Raw genomic sequence first — 21143 nt, 5'->3', positions numbered from 1 at the left:
TTCTGACCCACTGGAATTGTGATACAGTGAATTATAAGTGAAATAATCTGTCTGTAAACAATTGTTGGAAAAATTACTTGTCATGCACAAAGTAGATGTCTAACGACTTGCCAAAACTATAGTTTGTTAACAAAGAAATGTGGGGAGTGGTTGAAAAACGAATTTTAATGACTCCAACCTAAGTGTATGTAAACTTCCGACTTCAACTGTAAGTAGTGTGTGTGTGTGTGTGTGTGTGTGTGTGTGTGTGTGTGTGTGTGTGTGTGTTGTGTGTGTTGTGTGTGTGTGTGTGTGTGTGTGTGTGTTGTGTGTGTGTGTGTGTGTGTGTGTGTGTGTGTTGTGTGTTGTGTGTGTGTGTGTGTGTGTGTGTGTGTTGTGTGTGTCCCACAATGAGTCAGCAAAACAAAGATGCTTCTCTAATGGGGCTCAGAGGGAAGTGTAAAGGCAGATCAGAACAGAGATAAACAGACAGTTACATTTAGAGAGTGAACTGAAATTCATGTGTTTGAAACCACTGCACTCAAACTTGTTGTTAGGCCATCAAGTGTCTCTGCACATGTAAAAAAAAACGTGACTTCAACTGAACAGCAGCAAAACCAAGGCCCTATATTTTGGCACCCCCCCACCAGGTCCAGCACTCACCAATAACACACCTCACCATTGCAGGACAGAACATCCCTCTCTCCCCCTCAGTTTACAATCCTAGTGTAAAGCTTGATTCCCCCCTGACTTTTGACAGCCACATAAAACAACTGTGTAAAGCGTCATTCTATCACCTCAAGAACATTGCCAAACTCTGTCCCACCCTCACTCAGTCTGATGCAGAGAAGCTCGTCCATGCCTTTATCTCCTCAAGGCTGGAATACTGCAATGCACTCTTCATCGGGATCCCTGGCAGGAGTCTCCAGAAGCTCCAATACATCCTGAACAGCGCTGCCAGGATCCTGGATGCGAGTGAGGAAACACCATCATACCACCCCCATCCTGGCATCTCTACTCTGGCTCGCCGTCTCATTCTGGTTTGAATTCAAAACCCTCCTGCTGACTTTCCAGTGTATTCATGACAATGCCCTTCTTTATCCCAAATAACTGCTCTCCCTTCATAACCCCACCCTCAGGTCAAGCGACAGCCTGCTCCCCCAAGCCCCCAGGACCAACCTCTGCTCCTTTCAGCTCGACCGCCCTCCCGGACCACCTGAAAGCAGCACAGACTATGGGCTCTACTCAATTAATCACTTTTCCTGTCCCTTTGCAAGTTAAACCAACCAATGTTCAAATAACATTGGACAAACACAGATGGTAGGCCTAGAAAACAGAAGTGCGGCCGAGGTTTACCAGCCAGGTGCATTGTGGCTAATTGCTGAGTGGACCTTTGCAGTTGCCTAATGTGATATTCCCATGATTTCCAAGAGTCACCCTCCACAGGGGGTTGATTGACTGAATGATGAACATCCTGTCTCCATAGAGATCTGGCGGTAGGGAAGATTGTATTAATAGCCTGGGATTAGGGTGTTTTTAGAGTTAGCAGGGACTAGCTCTGCTCAGTCCTGCCTACAGAGAGAGTGGTTATGTCATTAACCCCCGTCCTCGCCTCGGGACAGCCTGTCTCTCCATGTCTCTCTTTGACTGGAGACACAACTTTTATTTGTTAGCTGCCAAAATCACCTCAAGCAATCCTTCCTGCTCATGTCTTGTGTCCTCGCCCTTATGGAGGTGAATCTGTTGTTATTCATGAGTAGATTGATGGATGGAAGTAATGAACAAAAGATGGACATATTAACTGGTGGAGCATTTGTGGCTCATTTTTCACATGACTTCCACATCTTGATCAAAAGCAGAAATCCCTGTCAGCTAGGCGTATAACATGCTATAGGGGAGGGACGCAAAAGAAGTGTGTCCCTAGCCTGGGGCCAAACGTGGCCCTGAAAACGGCCACATGCATTGTATGTGTGTGCTGCGTCTGAAAAGAAGAGGGAGAGTGGAGGGTTTACCTTTGTGTTTACATGGATAGAACACTTATGCACATCCCACAGATAGGGGGACGGGAGAGGAGCCAGAGAGCCCCCTGGGAGAGTTGACAGGTGCTATCAATGAAACACCAGCAGGCTATCCACTAGCTGCATTCAGTCACCACATTTGTTTTCTTAGGCACGTTTTTTTTGTTAGGCTAGCCGGTATAAAATGTGGCAATTAGGCCTACATCTTGCAGTACTACGTTTACATTTTTTGTTGTTGGTATTATTAAGTTAGCGTTTTTTGTAGTTTAATAGTTCCTTTATGTGCAATTACACTCCATAGTGCATTACTACTAGACGACTCTTTTCAAAATTACAGACAGTGAACTGGATTTCATTTGCTTGTAGACTCACTATCTTTTGGGGCCTTTTACAGGATTGAAAACTCCAAAAGGCTTCTCTCGAAATTAAACTGCTTGGTGTATAGACCATTGATATCACTTCAAACCAAAAACTCCAAAAGGAGATATATTATTTATACTGAACTTTGAATGTTTCATTTCCTGCAAAACTCGCTCTGCAGAGACTGCTTAATTGTGTTAATTGTAACTTCTCACTCAGGTTGCAGGTAATGTGAATTAAAGTAGCAATTATCAGCCTGCGGGAGCACGTGCTCGGGTTAATGCACTTTATATCTCGGATACGTTTTTAATAAACCCATTAAGACATAAATTAGATGCGGCAGCTGCTCCTTCTCTTCCTTTTTAAACCATTTTCAAGCCAATTGGTCATTAAGGCCTTTTCTCTCTTCCTGTGGATTTACACGGTGGTAAAAGAGTGCATTAGCACATATTTAGCATGTTGGCGTGTATTGCTCACACTGCAATTATCCTACGCGTCATCCATTCTCATCTCCCATTGGGCTCGTTGCCTGTTACTGTAATTAAGCTGAACCACAACGTTTAATAATAATGGATTTATTTTATGTAGTGCTTTTCATTGGAAGTAAAATCTTTAAGTTGCTTTATTAATACAAAAACAAATTAAGCGATCTGCAGTTCTTTGGCGATGGTTTTCCACATAATGAGTCTAATTTAGTGTAAAATACTGGTATGAAATGTGCGTTTGTGTAAAGATTATAATTTGTCCTCCAAAAATGCTAATTTTAATCACCAACTTAATATTAGCTGATCTATCACCTCACCTACTTTATGTCTGCGTAGTGCATACTAATTTGGAAAGATATACTGTAGGTCTACCATTGACTTTCTTCATCATGCCTATCTTGGTTTACAGTACGCTTACATGGATTGTTTCAAGAAGCTAATGTAAATGTATTATGATTATGCAGAGTAGGCATACGTTTTCCGTAACCATTGATACAGGGTCAGGTGTTTTTGTCATCCCTCGAATAGGAAAAGGCTAGCACTGGGTGAAGGCTAATCTGGTTCTAGATCTGTGATTAAGAGCAACTATTGCTGAGTCAGTGGTCTCAAATTTCCTAATCCTAATCTCTCGCTCTCTCGCTCTCTCGCGCTCGCTCTCTCGCGCTCGCTCTCTCGCGCTCGCTCTCTCGCTCTCTCTCACTCTCACTCTCACTCTCACTCTCACTCTCACTCACTCTTACTCTTACCCTATGGTCAGACTGGAGAGCCTGTGCCATGATGAGCTGAAACAGAAGGGAAAAGAAGAGGCATCCCTGTCCCGTGTCTTCTGTATGTTCTGCCAGACCCGCATGCTGGTCGCCATCTTCTCCCTCCTCATCACCATGGTCACCGGCTTTGTGGGGCCTGTAAATACACTTAAAATCTGCTTTCGTTCTTTATTTTCTGCTGATTCAGCTAACATTGGCAGTCCTCATTTGGCCTGCATGCTGGCTGAGAAACTGGGGATGCGTTCCAAATAATGCCCTATTCCCAATGTAGTGCACTACTTTTGTCCAGGGCCCGTAGGAATTTGGTAAAAAGTAGTGCGCTCTGCAGGGAATAGGGCGCCATTTGGGAAGTATTCTGGGAAGCATTATCCCGTTTCACACTAGTCTGAAAATGTTTATGAAAACATAGAAGATTACAAAGCTTTCGATGGTGAAACCCATATTAATCCTCCAGATTAGCCAGTGTGTACCATGGTCGCACTTTGGCCCAGAAATATGCAGTTATTTTCCAACTGCCACACTTTGGGCTTAATTTCCCCCCTCCTCCTACTTAAAATACCCCAAATTAGCATCGAACGGCAGTGAAACGCAAAAGTGCTGATAGTGCAGTACAATGCGGGCGCTTATTACAGCCATATTAAATTACATTTCAGATGAAATGCAATTAAGTTTAGAGTTCCCCAACTGCAATATTAATGAATGGCTGTATTGTTTCCACCACCTCTAGCTGTTTATTTGAATGTCATGCTAGGGCTACGTGTGGCGTGATACGTGCTAGCAGCTTTCCTCATTCCCCTAATGGCGTTAACTGGATTTACTAGTTACACCTGTCTGGGTGCTATGTAGGCCTACTGTATAGATTTATTTGGCATAGATTGGACTATAGTAAACACTGGTAATCTCACTGTCAATATTTTAGACTGTGCCTATCTTTTCTATTCAGTCATAATAAAGTCTCCAGTTCACTCTACCTCTGTCCTCCAACATTTCTGTCCCCCAACTCTTTTGCTCACTCTTTCTCTCATCCACCCTCTCCTCCTCCTTTCTTACTTCCCCCCTTTCCCACCTTCACCGGTATTCCCATTCCCAGGCACTCCTGGTCCGTGCCCTGCTGGAGTATTCTCAGAGTGTGGAGGGCTGGCTGCCCTACGGTCTCTCCCTGGTGGCGGGAATCTTCTTGATGGAGCTGATGCGCTCCTGGTCCCTGGCGCTCATGTGGGCCGTCAATTACCGCACCGCCGCTCGCCTCCGGGGTGCAGCTCTCACATTCGCCTTTCACAAGATCCTCTGCCTTCGCAGCACCAAAGACATCAGTGCCGGAGAGGTGAGTGTTTTTTAGCCTGGTCCCAGATCCCAGATCAGTTTGGCTGTATAGCCAACTTCTCTGTTCATTGTCATGCCTGGTCCCAAACCAAATCAAGATTGCGCCGACAGATGGTCACCTCGCTTCAAGTCCTTAGGAATCTATGCAGTAATTCGTTTTTTTAATGTATTAATACGACTTTCCCGACTCGTATCCTTTGTTCGGACCTCCACCCTGGACATTGGGTCTAATCCCAGAGGCCGACTCAAAACAACGTTGTCGTCGCAGGAGAGCAGACGGAGCGGCCTCCTGGTCAGACTTAGAAGGCGAGCACACCATCCACCACTTCCGAGCATATTACTCGCCAATGTCCAGTTTCTAGACAACAAGGGGGACGAAATTAGGGCACGAGTTGCCTTCCAGAGAGACATCAGAGATTGTAACATTCTCTGTTTCATGGAAACATGACTCGCTCGGGATATGTTGTCAGAGTCGGTACAGCCACCGGGTTTCTTCATGCGTCGCGCCGACAGAAACAAACATCTCTCTGGTAAGAAGAAGGGCGGGGGTGTATGCCTCATGATTTGCGACTCATGGTGTAATCATAACAACATACAGGAACTCAAGTCTGTTTGTTCACCTGACCTAGAATTCCTTACAATCAAATGCCGACTGCATTATCTACCAAGAGAATTCTCTTAGATTATAGTCACAGCTGTGTATATCCCTCCCCAAGCAGATACCTCAACAGCCCTGAAAGAACTTCACTGGACTCTTATGTAAACTGGAAACCATATATCCTGAGGCTGCATTTATTGTAGCTGGGGATTTTAACAAAGCCAATTTGATAACAAGGCCACGTAAATTCTACCAGCACGTTGATTGTAGTACCCGCTCAAGCAAAACACTGGACCACTGCTACTCCAACTTCCGCGATGCATACAAGGCCCTCCCCGTCCTCTCTTCGGCAAATATGACCATGACTCCATCTTGTTGTCCCCTCCTATAGGCAGAAACTAAAACAGGAAGCGCCCGTGCTTAGTTCTATCCAACGCTGGTCTGACCAATCGAATTCCACGCTTCAAGATTGCTTCGATCACGTGGACTGGGATATGTTCCGGGTAGCTTCAGACAATAACATCGACGTATACGCTGACTCGGTAAGTGAGTTTATTAGGAAGTGCATTGGAGATGTTGTACCCACTATGACTATAAAAACCTTCCCTAACCAGAAACTGTGGATTGATGGCAGCATTCGCGCAAAACTAAAAGCGCGAACCACAGCATTTAATCATGGCAAAGCGACTGGAAATATGACCGAATACAAACAGTATAGTTATTCCCTTCGCAAGGCAATCAAACAAGCAAAGCGTCAGTGTAGAGACAAAGTAGAGTCACAATTCAACGGCTCAAACACGAGACGTATGTGGCATGGTCTACAGACAATCACGGATTACAAAAAGAAAACCAGTTCCATCGCGGGCATCGACGTCTTGTTCCCAGACAAATTAAACAACTTCTTTGCCATCTTTGAGGACAATTCAGTGCCACCGGCATGGCCCGCTACCAAAGACTGGGCTTTTCTTCTCCATGGCCGACGTGAGTAAAACATTTAAACGTGTTAACCCTCGCAAGGCTGCTGGCCCAGACGGCATTCCTAGCCGCATCCTCAGAGCATGCGCAGACCAGCTGGCTGGTGTGTTTACGGACATATTCAATCAATCTCTATCCCAGTCTGCTGTCCCCACATGCTTCAAGATGGCCACTATTGTTCCTGTTCCCAAGAAAGCTAAGGTAACTGAACTAAATGACTATCACCTCATACCACTCACTCCTGTCATCATGAAGTGCTTTGAGAAACTAGTCAAGGATCATATCACCTCCACCCTACCTGATACCCTAGACCCACTCCAATTTGCTTACCGCAACAACAGGTACACAGAAGATGCAATCGCCATTACACTGCACACTGCCCTATCCCATCTGGACAAGAGGAATACCTATGTAAGAATGCTGTTCATTGACTCAGCATTCAACACCATAGTACCCTCCAAACTCATCATTAAGCTTGAGACCCTGGGTCTCGACCCCGCCCTGTGCAACTGGGTCCTGGACTTTCTGACGGGCCGCCCCAAGGTGGTGAAGGGAGGAAACAACATCTCCACCCCGCTGATTCTCAACACTGGGGCCCCACAAGGGTGCGTTCTCAGCCCTCTCCTGTACTCCCTGTTCACCCATGACTGCGTGGTCATGCACGTCTCCAACTCAATCATCAAGTTTGTGGACGACACCTCAGTGGTAGGCTTGATTACCAACAACGAAGAGACAGCCTACAGGGAAGAGGTGAGGGCCCTCGGTGTGTGGTGTCAGAAAAATAACATCTCACTCAACGTCAAGAAAACAAAGGAGATGATCGTGGACTTCAGGAAACAGCAGAGGGAGCACCCCCCATCCACATCGACAGGACAGTAGTGGAGAAGGTGGAAGTTTTAAGTTCCTTGGCATACAAATCACGGACAAAATGGTAATTGGTCCACCCACATAGACAGCGTGGTGAAGAAGGCGCAACAGTGCTTCTTCAACCTCCGGATGCTGAATAAATTTGGCTTGTCACCTAAAACCCTCACTAACTTTTACAGATGCACAATCGAGAGCATCCTATCGGGCTGTATCATCACCTGGTATGGCAACTGCCCCTCCCTCAACCGCAAGGCTCTCTAGAGTGTAATGGGTCTGCACAACGCATTACTGGGGGCAAACTACCTGCCCTCCAGGACACCTACAGCACCCATTGTCACAGGAAGGCCAAAAAGACCATCAAGAACAACCCACCTGAGCCACTGCCTGTTCACCCCGCTGTCATCCAGAAGGGGAGGTCAGTACAGGTGTATCAAAGCTGGGACCGAGAGACTGAAAAACAGCTTCTATCTCAAGGCCATTAGACTGTCAAACAGCCATCACTAACATAGAGAGGCTGCTGCCAACGTACAGACTCATATCACTGGCCACTTTATTAAATTGATTTAATAATGGTATCACTAGTCACTTTAAATAATGCCACTTTAATAATGTTTACTTATCCTACATTACTCTTCTCATATGTAAATACTGTATTTTATACCATCTATTGCATCTTGCCTATACCGAGCGGCCATCGCGCATCCATATATTTATATGTACATATTCTTATTCCATTGTGAATTTGTCAGATTACTTGTTAGATATTACTGCACTGTAGGAACAAGAAGCACAAGCATTTCGCTACACTCACATTAACATCTGCTAACCATGTGTATGTGACCAATAAAATGTAATATTAATTTAGTTCTCTTCTTTGACTGACTATGTCTTTGTCAAGTAAATGGTCTGTTTCAATGTGTTCTCCTATTATTCTGCGTCAATGTCCCTCCCTGCAGCTGATCAACATCTGCTCCAGCGATGGCCAGCGGGTATCCGAGGCAGTCTCAGCGGGCTGTCTGCTAGTCGGGGGTCCACTTGTGGGTATCCTTGGTCTGTCCTACACCGCTTACTTCCTGGGACCCACTGCACTGGTTGGATCAGCCATCTTCATCTTCTTCTATGGTAGGAAGTTATCCACATACTAACAAAGGAATGCACGCCCTATGAAAGTGCTGACTAATAAAAAAAATCTGAACTGATGTTGAAAGGAAAGTTACACACACCACTCTCCTCTGACGGTGTTTATTTAACTCAGAGGCATCGTAGTGCTACCTTAGCTTCATACAGTTGTAGCTTATGTATAAGGTTAAGTTACTGAAAATATTGTAAAGGTAAACACCATTATTTTGCCAGCAGTTACCCCAGAAATGTTACTTGGAGCATGATTACTCTGAAATTCTCACTCTCAGCACTTAGTAATTCATGAATTGTCTTTCCTGTTTATGGTATTAGTCATAAACATATTTCCAATAACTGTAAAAACTAAAGTGAAAGTCCTTCACTTCAGACTGTTATTCTTTACAACACAACCTGTTTGTTCCCCTTAACTTTCCAAAACTCCTCCCCCAAAACTCTCCTCCTGCCAGCCTGCCAATCTCCTGTTGACTTTGTTGGCCTTCTTAAAAATTCATGAGCTTCAGTCGGAAGACTGCCTGTTGGGGACCTTTGTATTGATGTGGAAGCTGTTTATAGTCTGTTCCCTGCAGTAACCCTGCCGTACAGCTGATTCCCATGGGGCTCTGGTCAAAAGTAGTGCACTAGGGAATAGGGTGCTATTTGGGATATACGCTGTGTCTGCTTTCATTTCCCCCAACTGTCACTCAAACTTTCCTCTGTTCTTTCTTCTCTCCATCCATGAAAGATGCCGGCGTGCGTCTCACAGCGTAATTCCGTAAGAAGTGTGTGGTAGTGACTGACCGGCGCGTGAGGCTCATGAACGAGATCCTAGTCTGTATCAAATTCATCAAGATGTACTGCTGGGAAAACGCTTTCGCTCAGAACATCCACAGTGAGTGATTGGTTGCACATGCACACACACACACACAGCTTGTATTTCATTTCTTTTTTGGTCAGGTCACTTGGTCAGGAAAAACACAAGGCCCGAGTCATCACGTTTATGGCACGGGGCCTGTGACTCAGCAAAAATCATTATAAATGACTCACTTCCTGTTTTGCATCTGGGTTAAGGTCATTATTATTTACTGACTGAGAATGTGCCTCTTCTTCTATTTGTACCTCCTTAATTTGACTCATATTGACATTTTCCTCTCGGTTAGGCCAATTCAATTCCAGTCAGTCCAATAAATTCAACCCGTTACCTGAAACACATTAGTTTCAGGGAATCCTCCAATCATCAATTCAAATTAGACTCATCCCAGCAATTGATCCGGCAACTCCGTTCCCATTAGATTCCATTGGCTTAGATTCCCTCCCTGACCTCCAGCATTACGCAAGCCCTGATTTAGTCCCTGCGCCCCAAGGTTAACTTTATAAAAGTGTTTAAAGCTCTTTGATACCTAAAGACCTGCAGAAGGTTGTTCCACTTAGAGGAGAGTGAAGAATTAGAGGGTGCCATTTCTCACGAGGCTCTTCCTTACATTGTTGATAAGAAGCGTTTGGTGCTTTTAAACATGACTGTAATTAGACAGGTGGGACTCATCCTCATATCAGCTGACCGTTTGGATGATGATGATAATAATAATAATCATACCTATTATTATGATAATTAATTAGACGTTCATCTTAAGAGACACCGGTTGTTTAATATCAAGAGTTGTGATATCATTCTCTTCATTAGTTATTGTTCATTGACATCCATATTACGCCTGCTGATAAAAATAGACGGCAGGTAGCCTAGTGGTTAGAGCGTTGGGCCAGCAAGCGGAAGGTTGACAAAGGTTGATGAAAAGGTTGATGAAAAGTTCCGTTATAGTCCGTAGAAACATGTCAAACGATGTATAGAATCAATCTTTAGGATGTTTTTAACATAAATCTTCAATAATGTTCCAACCGGAGAATTCCTTTGTCTTCAGAAATGCAATGGAACGCAAGCTAACTATCACGTGAACGCGCATGGTCAGCTCGTGGCTCTATGGCAGACCTCTGACTCAATCCCCTCTCATTCGCCCCCACCTCACAGTAGAAGCATCAAACAAGATTCTAAAGACTGTTGACATCTAGTGGAAGCCTTAGGAAGAGCAATATGACCCCATAGACACTGTGTATTCGATAGGCAAAAAATTAAACTACAAACCTCCGTTTTTTTTTCTCAGGTTTTTGCCTGCCATATGAGTTCTGTTATACGCACAGACATCATTCAAACAGTTTTAGAAACTTCAGAGTGTTTTCTATCCAAATCTAATAATCATATGCATATCCTAGCATCTGGACCTGAGTAGCAGGCAGTTTACTCTGGGAACGCTTTTCATCCGGACGTGAAAATACTGCCCCCTACCCAAGAGAGGTTAATTGTATAAAACTGAACTATACCTGACAAGAATGAGTAGTTTAGGTTAATTTCCCAACCTTTGTGGGCTCTGCCTGTTAAGCAGCAGAAGGGCGCATTTGCAGATGTACTGTTAGCTGATAATGTTTACTTTGCAAGCTACTGGTTATATTATATACATAAATATATGCATATTCTAGCTTTTATGGCTGAGTAGCAGGCAGTTTAATTTGGGCACGCTTTTCATCCAAAATTCCCAATGCTGCCTACCCTAGAGAAGTTTAGGCAGCCCCCCCGCACCTCTCTGATTCAGAGGGGTTGGATTAAATGCAGAGGACACATTTCAGTTGAATACATTGTTGGACAACTGACTAGTTATCTCCCTTTTCCAACTGTAATGTGTTATCTAAGTAGGATTAAATCTGACAACACTGCAGAGAGTCCCTGGAGAATAATTTGAAATGTGTTCAGAAGAGTGGAGTCATGTTGTACTTTCCTGGAGCACTAAGTAGCCTTAGCTGTTTGAGGGGTGAAAAATAAACCTTGTCTTGTAGTCAGAGTGCACTGAATGGACTGTTGAATGAAGCATCCTGCACATACAGTACCAGTGAAAAGTTTGGACACACCTACTCATTCAAGGGTTTTTCTTTATTTTTACTATTTTCATTGTAGACTAATAGTGAAGAGATCAAAACTATGAAATAACACATATGTAATCATGTAGTAACCAAAAAAGTGTTAAACAAATCAAAATATATTTTATATTTGGGATTCTTCAAAGTAGCCACCATTTGCCACGATGACAGCTTTGCACACTCTTGGCATTCTCTCAACCACTTTCATGAGGTAGTCACCTGGAATGCATTTTAATTAACAGGTGTGCCTTGTTAAATGTGGAATTTCTTTCCTTCATAATGCGTTTGAGCCAATCAGTTGTGTTGTGACAAGGTAGGGGTGGTACATTTACATTTACATTTAAGTCATTTAGCAGACGCTCTTATCCAGAGCGACTTACAAATTGGAAAGTTCATACATATTCATCCTGGTTCCCCCGTGGGGAATGAACCCACAACCCTGGCGTTGCAAGCGCCATGCTCTACCAACTGAGCCACACGGGACCACACGGGACCTTCTGGTATACAGAAGATAGCCCTATTTAGTAAAAGACCAAGTTCATATTATGGCAAGAACAGCTCAAATAAGCAAAGAGAAACGGCAGTCAAGACATGAAGGCCAGTCAATGCAGTTTCTTCAAGTGCAGTCGCAAAAACCATCAAGCGCTATGATGAAACTGGATCTCACGAGGACCGCCACAGGAAAGAAAGACCCAGAGTTACCTCTGCTGCAGAGGACAAGTTAATTTAGAGTTACCAGCCTCAGAGATTGCAGCCCAAATAAATGCTTCACAGAGTTCAAGAGACACATCTCAACATCAACTGTTCAGACGAGACTGCATGAATCAGGCCTTCATGGTCAAATTGTTGCAAAGAAACCACTACTAAAGGACACCAATAATAAGAAGAGACTTGCCTGGGCCAAGAAACACGAGCAATAGACATTTGACCGGTGGAAATCTGTCTTTTGGTCTGATGAGTCCAAATGTTTTGGCTCTAACTGCCGTGTCTTTGTGAGATGCAGGGTAGGTGAACGGATGATCTCCACATGTGCGGTTCCCACCATGAAGCATGGAGGAGGAGGTGGGATGGTATGGGGGTTCTTTGCTGGTGCCACTGTCTGTGATTTATTTTGAATTAATGGCACACTTAACCAGCATGGCTACCACAGCATTCTGCAGCGACACACCATCCAATCTGATTTGCACTTAGTCCCACTATCATTTGTTGTGTAAGGGCTATTTGACCAAGAAGAAGAGTGATGGAGGGCTGCATCAGATGACCTGGCCTCCACAATCACCCGACCTCAACCCAATCGAGATGGTTTGGGATGAGTTGAACCGCAGAGGGAAGGAAAAGCAGCCAACAAGTGCTCAGCATATGTGGGAACTCCTTCAAGACTGTTGGGAAAGCATTCCAGGTGAAGCTGGTTGGGAGAATCCCAAGAGTGTGCAAAGCTGTCAAGGCAAAGGGTGGCTACTTTGAAGAATTTGTTTAACACTTTTTTGGTTACTACATGATTCCATATGTGTTATTTCATAGTTTTGATGTCTTCACTATTATTCTGCAATGTAGAAAATACAAAAAAATTAAGAAAAACCCTTGAATGAGGAGATGTGTCCAAACTGTTGACAAGGTACTGTACATTTAGGAGATGTATACATACATGAACACAAGGAGGGCAAGACGGGCACTTGACTTGGACAGCTGCAAATGGCCCACAATTTTAAAAGTACATTTTATACCATTTATGGCCACGAGGCCCAACTTGTCTCTTTTATTTCTATCCATGTCTGTAAGTGTGTCTCTAATGTTGTTTGAGGATGAAAAAAAAGTACAGTGCCACACTAAGTTCCTGAAAGACTCTAGTGGTAATACAAGATGAGCTCACTCTCTTCTTTCTGATCCCCCCCCCCCNTCTCTCTCTCTCTGTCGCTCTCTCTCTCTCTGTCGCTCTCTCTCTCTCTGTCTGTCGCTCTCTCTCTCTCGGTCTGTCGCTCTCTCTCTCTCGGTCTGTCGCTCGCTCTCTCTCTGTCGCTCGCTTTCTCTGTTTGTCGCTCGCTCTCTCTGTCGCGCGCTCTCTCTGTCGCTCGTTCTTTCTCTCTGCCTCGCTCGCTCCCTCTCTGCCGATCGCTCTTTCTCTCTGCCGCTCGCTCGATCGCTCTCTCTCTGCCGCTCGCTCGATCGCTCTCTCTCTGCCGCTCTCTCTGCCGCTCTCTCTGCCGCTCTCTGCCTCGCTTGCTCTCTGCCTCGCTCGCTCTCTGCCGCTCTCTGCCTCGCTCTCTGACGCTTTCTCTTTCTGTCCCCCCCCCCAGCGGTGCGATCTGAGGAGAGGAGGATACTGGAGAGGGCTGGTTGTGTTCAGAGCCTCACAGTGGGCGTGGCCCCCATTGTTGTGGTGATCGCCAGTGTCTGCACATTCACTCTACACATGGTTTTGGGTTATGACCTCACTGCAGCCCAGGTAAGCCCCTCTGTCAATAGCTTTTAAAGAATAAAGTGCTTTTTCAGGAACTGAGTGCTCTTTTCATAGCCTTGAATAGCTACCGGTAGCGTTTGTTGATGTTTGTATAAAATTCATAGAAAGCTCCCTGTAGCTTTTAAAGAGGTGGAATTTCACTAAATGAACTATACTGCCTCCTCCCTCTGTTGCTCCTTTCGGGCCTTCACCGTTGTCGCAGTCTTCAACTCAATGACCTTTGCCCTCAAGGTCACGCCCTTGGCTGTACGAGCTTTATCAGAGGGTTCTGTGGCAGTCAACCGATTTCAGGTAGAAAGAAGACAGACGAGATCGTTGTACAAAAATTGGGAATGATTGTGGCACTAAGTCCGCTAGCGTTCAGTCAGCAAGGACTGTTGTCAGCACTTCAAAATGGACATATTATTTAATCAGCTCCTCATGCAAATATTCATTGTCCATCTTATCATATCTGTGTCAACAGATACTCTTTTTGATGGAGGACCGAGAGGTTGTGATGGCCAAAACAGACAACCCTATGAATTCAGTGGAGTTCCGTGATGCCACGTTGGCTTGGGAGAAGGCCAAAGCTCCCGCCAAAGCCATCACTGTCCACAAGAAGAAAAGAGGCGGGATGCGACGTGTGCTGCGCAAGGAGAAACTGAGCCTGTATATCATTGCAGAGAAGGTCAAGGGGAACAACGAGAGTCCCAACGGACAGAATCTCCTCACCCACATGGAACAGGAGAGCCCCCAGAGCACCATCTCCTCCACCCAGAGCTCCACCATCCGCCCGCCGCTGAACAAGACCCTGCATCGCATCGATCTGTGCGTCAAGAAGGTAAACGGCTCATTTACAAATATACACATGCCCAAACACACTCTAAAGCATCGAGTCACTGGCACTGGACAGATAAATGGATTTAGCCTGCAGGCACTTTCAAATATAGTAGTTCAACTCATGAAAAAAAGAGAACGGCTGAAAGAATAGACAATTAGAGGGAGTCAAGGTTGTACCACAACTTTGCACTTCTTTCATTTGAAATGGACTGAGTGCATTTCAAGTACAGATCTATACTATTACATCACTGGTATCATTCTAATCTGCAGGGGACGCTGGTAGGAATCTGTGGAGGTGTGGGGAGTGGAAAGAGCTCGCTTCTGTCTACTCTACTGGGACAGGTGAGGATCTAGATCATTGGCCTTCCAATTTCACCAGCTTACTGGGGGATTCCCCTACAAACCAGACTTGTTTGATTAAGCCGGAAATGCGCACTTTTGGGACTATTCCATTGGTTCCGTCGTACTGGGCAAATGAAGTCAAACGCTGCTCAAGTATTTCCCTCTGGTGAAAGTATTTTACTTTTGGCCCAGGTCAGCTTTACCTCTAGTATGTATTAACATGAGTCTTATCCGTGGTGTTCAACAGATGACCCTGCTGGTGGGCAACGTGGCGGCTTTGCCTATGTCGCTCAACAGGCCTGGATCCTCAACGACTCACTGAGAGAGAACATCCTGTTTGGAAAAGAATATGATGAAGACAAGTAAGATTGATTGATTTTGTGTATGTAAAATCAACAACTCATTTTCTGTAGTCCATGACAAGCCACATTTGGATGTCATGGTTTGATAGTTTCACATTGACAGGGGCCAAAGACATTTGTAACTCAGGCTTACTCATTTCTCTCAACAATGACTGTTTCCCTCTCATGTTAACTCATGCCCTTGGCTGTGTTTCCTTATTAGGTATAATTCTGTGCTCTATGCCTGCTGCCTGATCCCTGTTCTGACAGAGCTGCCCTATGGGGATATGACTGAGGTATGTATCAGACCTCTATTACATCTCTCTGTTGGATATCCTCTCAATATGAACGATGGACACACTGTACAATACATTGACCTTACAGTATACCAAAGTAGCAGAAAGTGGAATAACTATGTACAAGGCTAGTAAGTAGTACATGCGTTTATAGATGGAATGTTTTGGGGTGCACTGTAGTATTTTATGAGAGAACACAAATGTTATGTAACTATCTTTATGTCCTTATCTGTTCTGGCCTATGATGCCCATGTATTGAGAAATAATCCTTGATACATTTTGTCAACATTGTCTCAATGTTCTCATTCTAGATAGGGGAGAGGGGTGCCAACCTGAGTGGCGGGCAGCGCCAGCGGGTAAGCCTGGCACGTGCCCTGTACAGCGAGCGACTCATCCTACTACTAGATGATCCTCTCAGTGCTGTGGACGCCCACGTGGGCTCTCAGCTCTTCCACAACGCCATCCGAAACAGTGTCCAAGGGCAAGACCATCATCTTTGTCACACATCAGCTTCAGGTAAAATGAGCTTCTGATCTTCTGAATGATGTGAGATACAGAATGATTTGCAGCAAATAAGTGACTTGTGTAATATGTCGACACGATCGGAAATGGTTTTCTTACTCCTGTATAATGCATTCATGATCTGAAAGGGCTTTCTTAGCTAGTCTCTTTTGTATATCTTTGGGATGCTTAATCTGAAAGGACTACTAGTGAAAGGAAATGAGAAAAACCCTATCTAGACTTTGCTTTCTCCTATATAGATACAGTAGCTCAGTGATCATTGTGCAACTTGAGCTTTCACACAAATCTCTCATTGACATTCATGTATTATGGCTAAGTTAAGGATCACAAGAATTTGGCCCGAATAGAGAGAGCTAAGGAAAGGGAGCCATATAGAAAAATAGAGGAGCATACTATATCCCAGGATTCTACAACAGGAGAATCATATATATCACTGGTGTTGACCCTCTCTCAGTACCTGGCAGAGTGTGACGACGTGATTCTGATGAAGGAAGGGGAGATTGCACCCAGCTCATGGGAAGAGACTGTGACTACGCCACCCTCTTACAGCAGAAGGTAATGCCAACCACGCAGCGCACGTCCAACTAGCCTGGTCACATATCAGGTCGCAGTTGCAAATGAGAACTTGTTCTCAACTAGCCTACCTGGTTAAATAAAGGTGAAATAAAATAAATAAATAAAATCTGATCTGGGAAACAAACTGATCTGGGTCCAGGCAAGTCCAGCTCCAGCTCTCCTTTATGTAAAAACACCTTTGTCATCCCTCTTTACACAATGACATCGTACATCCATCCTGCATAATTCATGAGACAGGAGAAGCCAAGCGGGTGGCTGGGAAATGTTAGCGCATACAAGGCCTTTCATTATTTATGCATGCATTGATTTACCGGTGTCGCACCGCTAAAGACCCTGTCACCGATATCTGTTTAAATTACTTACTGGCCATTGTTATGGCTTCGCCGTGATTTGTGGGGTCTTATGATGTAGCTCTCTCTGGCTTTCTTTCCTAGAACCTGGTGACAAAGAACCTGAAAAATAAGGAGAAGGAGGGAGAGAAAAAGGTTGAGTCCACCGCAACTGTTGCTAAAGTCGCCAGACCTCCGATGGAGAAAAATAATGGATAGAATGTGTTAATGTGTTCCCTCCAAAACAGTTGGCTTGAAATAAGGAAATGACTCACATGGGTCTCTTTTTTTTTCTTTCTTTCTTTCTTTCCTTTCTTTCTTTCTTTCTTTCTTACCTCCCTCCCTTCCTTCTTCCCTCCTTCCTTCCCTTCCGCCCTTCTTTCCTTCTATTTACTCTCCAGACCAGCTCATGAAAGCGGAGGAGAAGGGCTCTGGCGCCGTGGCCTGGGATGTGTACAAGGCCTTCATCATAGCAGCTGGAGGCCCTTATGCCTCATCATCAACCTCTTCCTCTTCACCACCGGCTGCATGCCTTCAGTAACTGGTGGCTGAGCTACTGGATCCGCCCGGGCAGCGGGGCGAGTTTTTTTGTTTTGTTTTTTGCACTGGATCCAAATGATCATCCACTGGATTCAAATGATGATCCACTCGATCAAAATGATGGCCTTACACACAGACACACAACTAGGATCAGATTACCATACCCCCAATCCTTATTAGTAACATTAGAATGAAAAAAAATTGGCAAAGGGCAACTTCTGCCTACCTTGAGAGGGACGTCTCAGTATACTGTAGAGGCTATGTCTACTGCAAGAAAAACAACTTCTGCGCATCACTGAGTTGTATTGGGGAAAGCGAGAGCATTAATCTTAACACGTGTAATTAAAAAAGAAACGCGGTAAACATAATTAAAACAAGGGACGAGCCACCGAAAAACAGATGTGCTGCAAAGCTGTCGTCCATGTCAGATTTGAAGAATGCGTTTGGAATTGCGACATCATTCGAACGGCTGCTTCTTTCATGTATTCTGCCTTGGATTCAGCACTCAGCTGACTCTGTTTTATTTATCTCAGTCATTAGATATAAATTCAGTTTTTCCCGAGGCGGCCCTGTGTGTGTTTCCTTCATGGGGATTTGTTGCTCCATCTGCTCTCAGAACACATCATTAATCCTGGACGACAAAACCAATGAAACGGTGGCAGCGTTGGCAAACGATAGCATGAGGCTCAACCCTCATGTTCAATACTACTCAAGAGTTTATGTGCTGACCATGGGAGCCGCTCTCTTCCTGAAGACAATGAGGGGACTGGTGTTCGTCAAGGTAAGCATCTTGCTCAAATGTCTTTTAGAGTGGTTCTTGTGGATTGTTCTCCCATCTCGATGTCCTGACCATTCATTGGCCTGTCAAAGGAGAGTGCATCACTGAGTCCTTCCCAAATGGCACCCTATTCCCTGTATAGTGCACTACTTTTGACAAGAGCTCATAGGGTACCATTTGGGACGTAATCAGGTGATTCATTCATTGATTTACACTCAGGCCCTTTCAAAGGAAAGAGGTGCAAAGTGGTTGTGGTAGAACCTTGACTCCGTCTAATTGTCTTATTCTTTCAGCCGTTCTCATGAGTTGCTCTACTATAATTTAAGAGCCTGCAGGCTAAGTGTGTGTGTGTGTGTGTATCCCAGTCCATTTGGATACATGTCCCCTTTTCTTTGCTAAACTTTTCTGACAGCCCATTACCGAGGTCATGTCCCCACGTAATTGTGTGCAACTAACTTTCCAAAGATGACTTATCTTTTTCTTTTTTTTTTTACCCCTAGCTGTGACGTGAATGTGTGGGTGTTGGATATTCCGTTAATAGATTTACTGTTTTCTCCTGCCCAAAGTAATTTCTGTACAATTGGCCAGACGTTTTTCATTGAGTTAACTTAGACATAGGGTCGTAACCTTCTGTGTCAGTCCGCCAGTCATTAATGTATGTATGAGTATTTGACAGATCGGCTGACACAAGAAACATTCCACTTGCTTAACAGCACAGTGACCAGGCCCGGCGCCAGGAGGCAGTTGAAATCCACAATGGGGAAACATTTTCCGTGGCTCTTGCATTTGAATTAAATTGTATTGTGCTTGTATCATGCGATACCACAATAAACATCAAGTTCAAATGCAGAGACTCCAAGACCATTGAGTGCTTTTGAAGTGACAGGTTGGCGTGAAATCTGTAGGCTAATCTAATTCACCCATTACAAACAGCCAATGTGAATGCAACCCTACACAGCTGTTTTACCAAAATAATGCAAACTAAATGCTGAAAGTAGTAGGATAGTTGTTTATGCATGCAAACAAAAATACTGAATTGCAGTTTGGCTTAGAATACTGCGAATGCGAACAAATGATTGCCAACAGAACAAAACAGAGGTACCAATTTAAGCCTCGTAAACAAAATATCAGATTGATAAAGGCATGACACAATCTATATTTAGGCTAGTTACATTAACAGTAAACAAATGCAGTAACCAAAAGGTGAATGGAGATCCAAATAACCAAAGCATAGCCTACAGCCTACTACAGTGAGACGTAGCCATGCACTGCTGTCTTACCAAATAAAAAGGCCTATGGGACTGCCTCAAACACGTAAAATCATGGCGCCCATGAGTTCAGCAACACGTTGTGATATGGCACAATACACTTCTGTGGATCAAATTCCACCCACGTAATCAATTAAACAATGCCAGCCTACCATAAACAAGTTTCCAACACGTACAGTTCCACAAAAAACAACTAAGAGAACCATAATGATGAAACACACCATTATGCAGTTATACCCAGGGGCGTCATTTGGGTCTGTCAGGACCCGGTGCGAGAAACAGTCACTAAATCGGCAGAACCCAGAAGATGAGGCAGACACAGCAGTACTAGAGATGGTGGTTTAATAAAAAATAGATATCTTCCAAAATACAAAGAAAATCCACAAAGTGGTAAAAACAGCAAGGGAAAAACAAACCTCAAAAGACTAATCCAAAATACAAAAGAACAAAACCAGAGAACCTCTGGAAAATCCAACAAGAGAAAAATATATGTTCACAACAAGGCTTGGGCTGGGGCTGGGTGCTAACATACAAACACTGAGCAAGGAACTGAGGAACACACAGGGATTAAATACTAACAAGGGAACGACATACAGGTGCAAACAATAATTAGAGCAAGGGCAAAAACAAAAGGTACAAAAAAGGTGCAATGGGGACATCTAGTGACAAAAAAACAGAACAGTCCTGGCCAAAACCTGACAGGGTCCTTGCATTTGAATAATATTATATGATGCTTATCACTCTATACTAGAGCTGTTCCGGTGACCGCCACACCGGCAGTCATGAGTCATGACCGCAGTAAAATTCCACGTGATCGTTGAGTCATGGTAATCTCCTGTAATGCACTCTGGACATGCTTTAGTAGTATCTTACGACCATCAGGTCCTAATGGCCTGGTACTCAGGGCTCTATTGTCCCTCTAACCACTCTGACATCAATGCAAATTCAATCGAAAATCACTTTAAAACTTTTTTTTTCTTTATTTAAGTTCTCATTTACAACTGCAACCTGGCCAAGATAAAGCAAAGCAGTGCGACACAGACAACACAGAGTTACACATGGGATAAACAAACGTACAGTCAATAACACAATAGAAAAATCTATATGCAGTGTGTGCAAATGTAGTAAGATTAGGGAGGTAAGGCAATAAATAGGCCATAGTGGCGAAATAATTACAATTTAGAATTAAACACTGGAGTGATAGATGTGCAGAAGATGAATGTGCAAGTAGTGATACTGGGGTGCAAAGGAGGAAAAAAATCAATAACAATATGGGGATGAGGTAGTTGGGTGGGCTATTTACAGATGGGCTGTGTACAGGTGCAATGATCGGTAAGCTACTCTGACAGCTGATGCTTAAAGTTAGTGAGGGAGATAAAAGACTCCAGCTTCAGTGATTTTTGCAATTAGTTCCAGTCATTG

At 44.2% G+C, this 21143-nt stretch overlaps 1 pseudogene; it reads left to right on the top strand.

Annotated features, from left to right (window-relative positions):
- Window positions 1–18758, top strand: part of LOC111968205 (ATP-binding cassette sub-family C member 5-like) — a 35159-nt pseudogene extending 16401 nt beyond the window's left edge.
- Window positions 18759–21143: the final 2385 nt, after the last annotated feature.

The sequence above is a fragment of the Salvelinus sp. IW2-2015 genome, linkage group LG8, assembly GCF_002910315.2.
Source record: "Salvelinus sp. IW2-2015 linkage group LG8, ASM291031v2, whole genome shotgun sequence".
NCBI classification, from domain to species: Eukaryota; Metazoa; Chordata; class Actinopteri; order Salmoniformes; family Salmonidae; genus Salvelinus; species Salvelinus sp. IW2-2015.
Note: the sequence above shows the minus strand (reverse complement) of the source record. Positions and strands in the feature narration are given on the sequence as shown.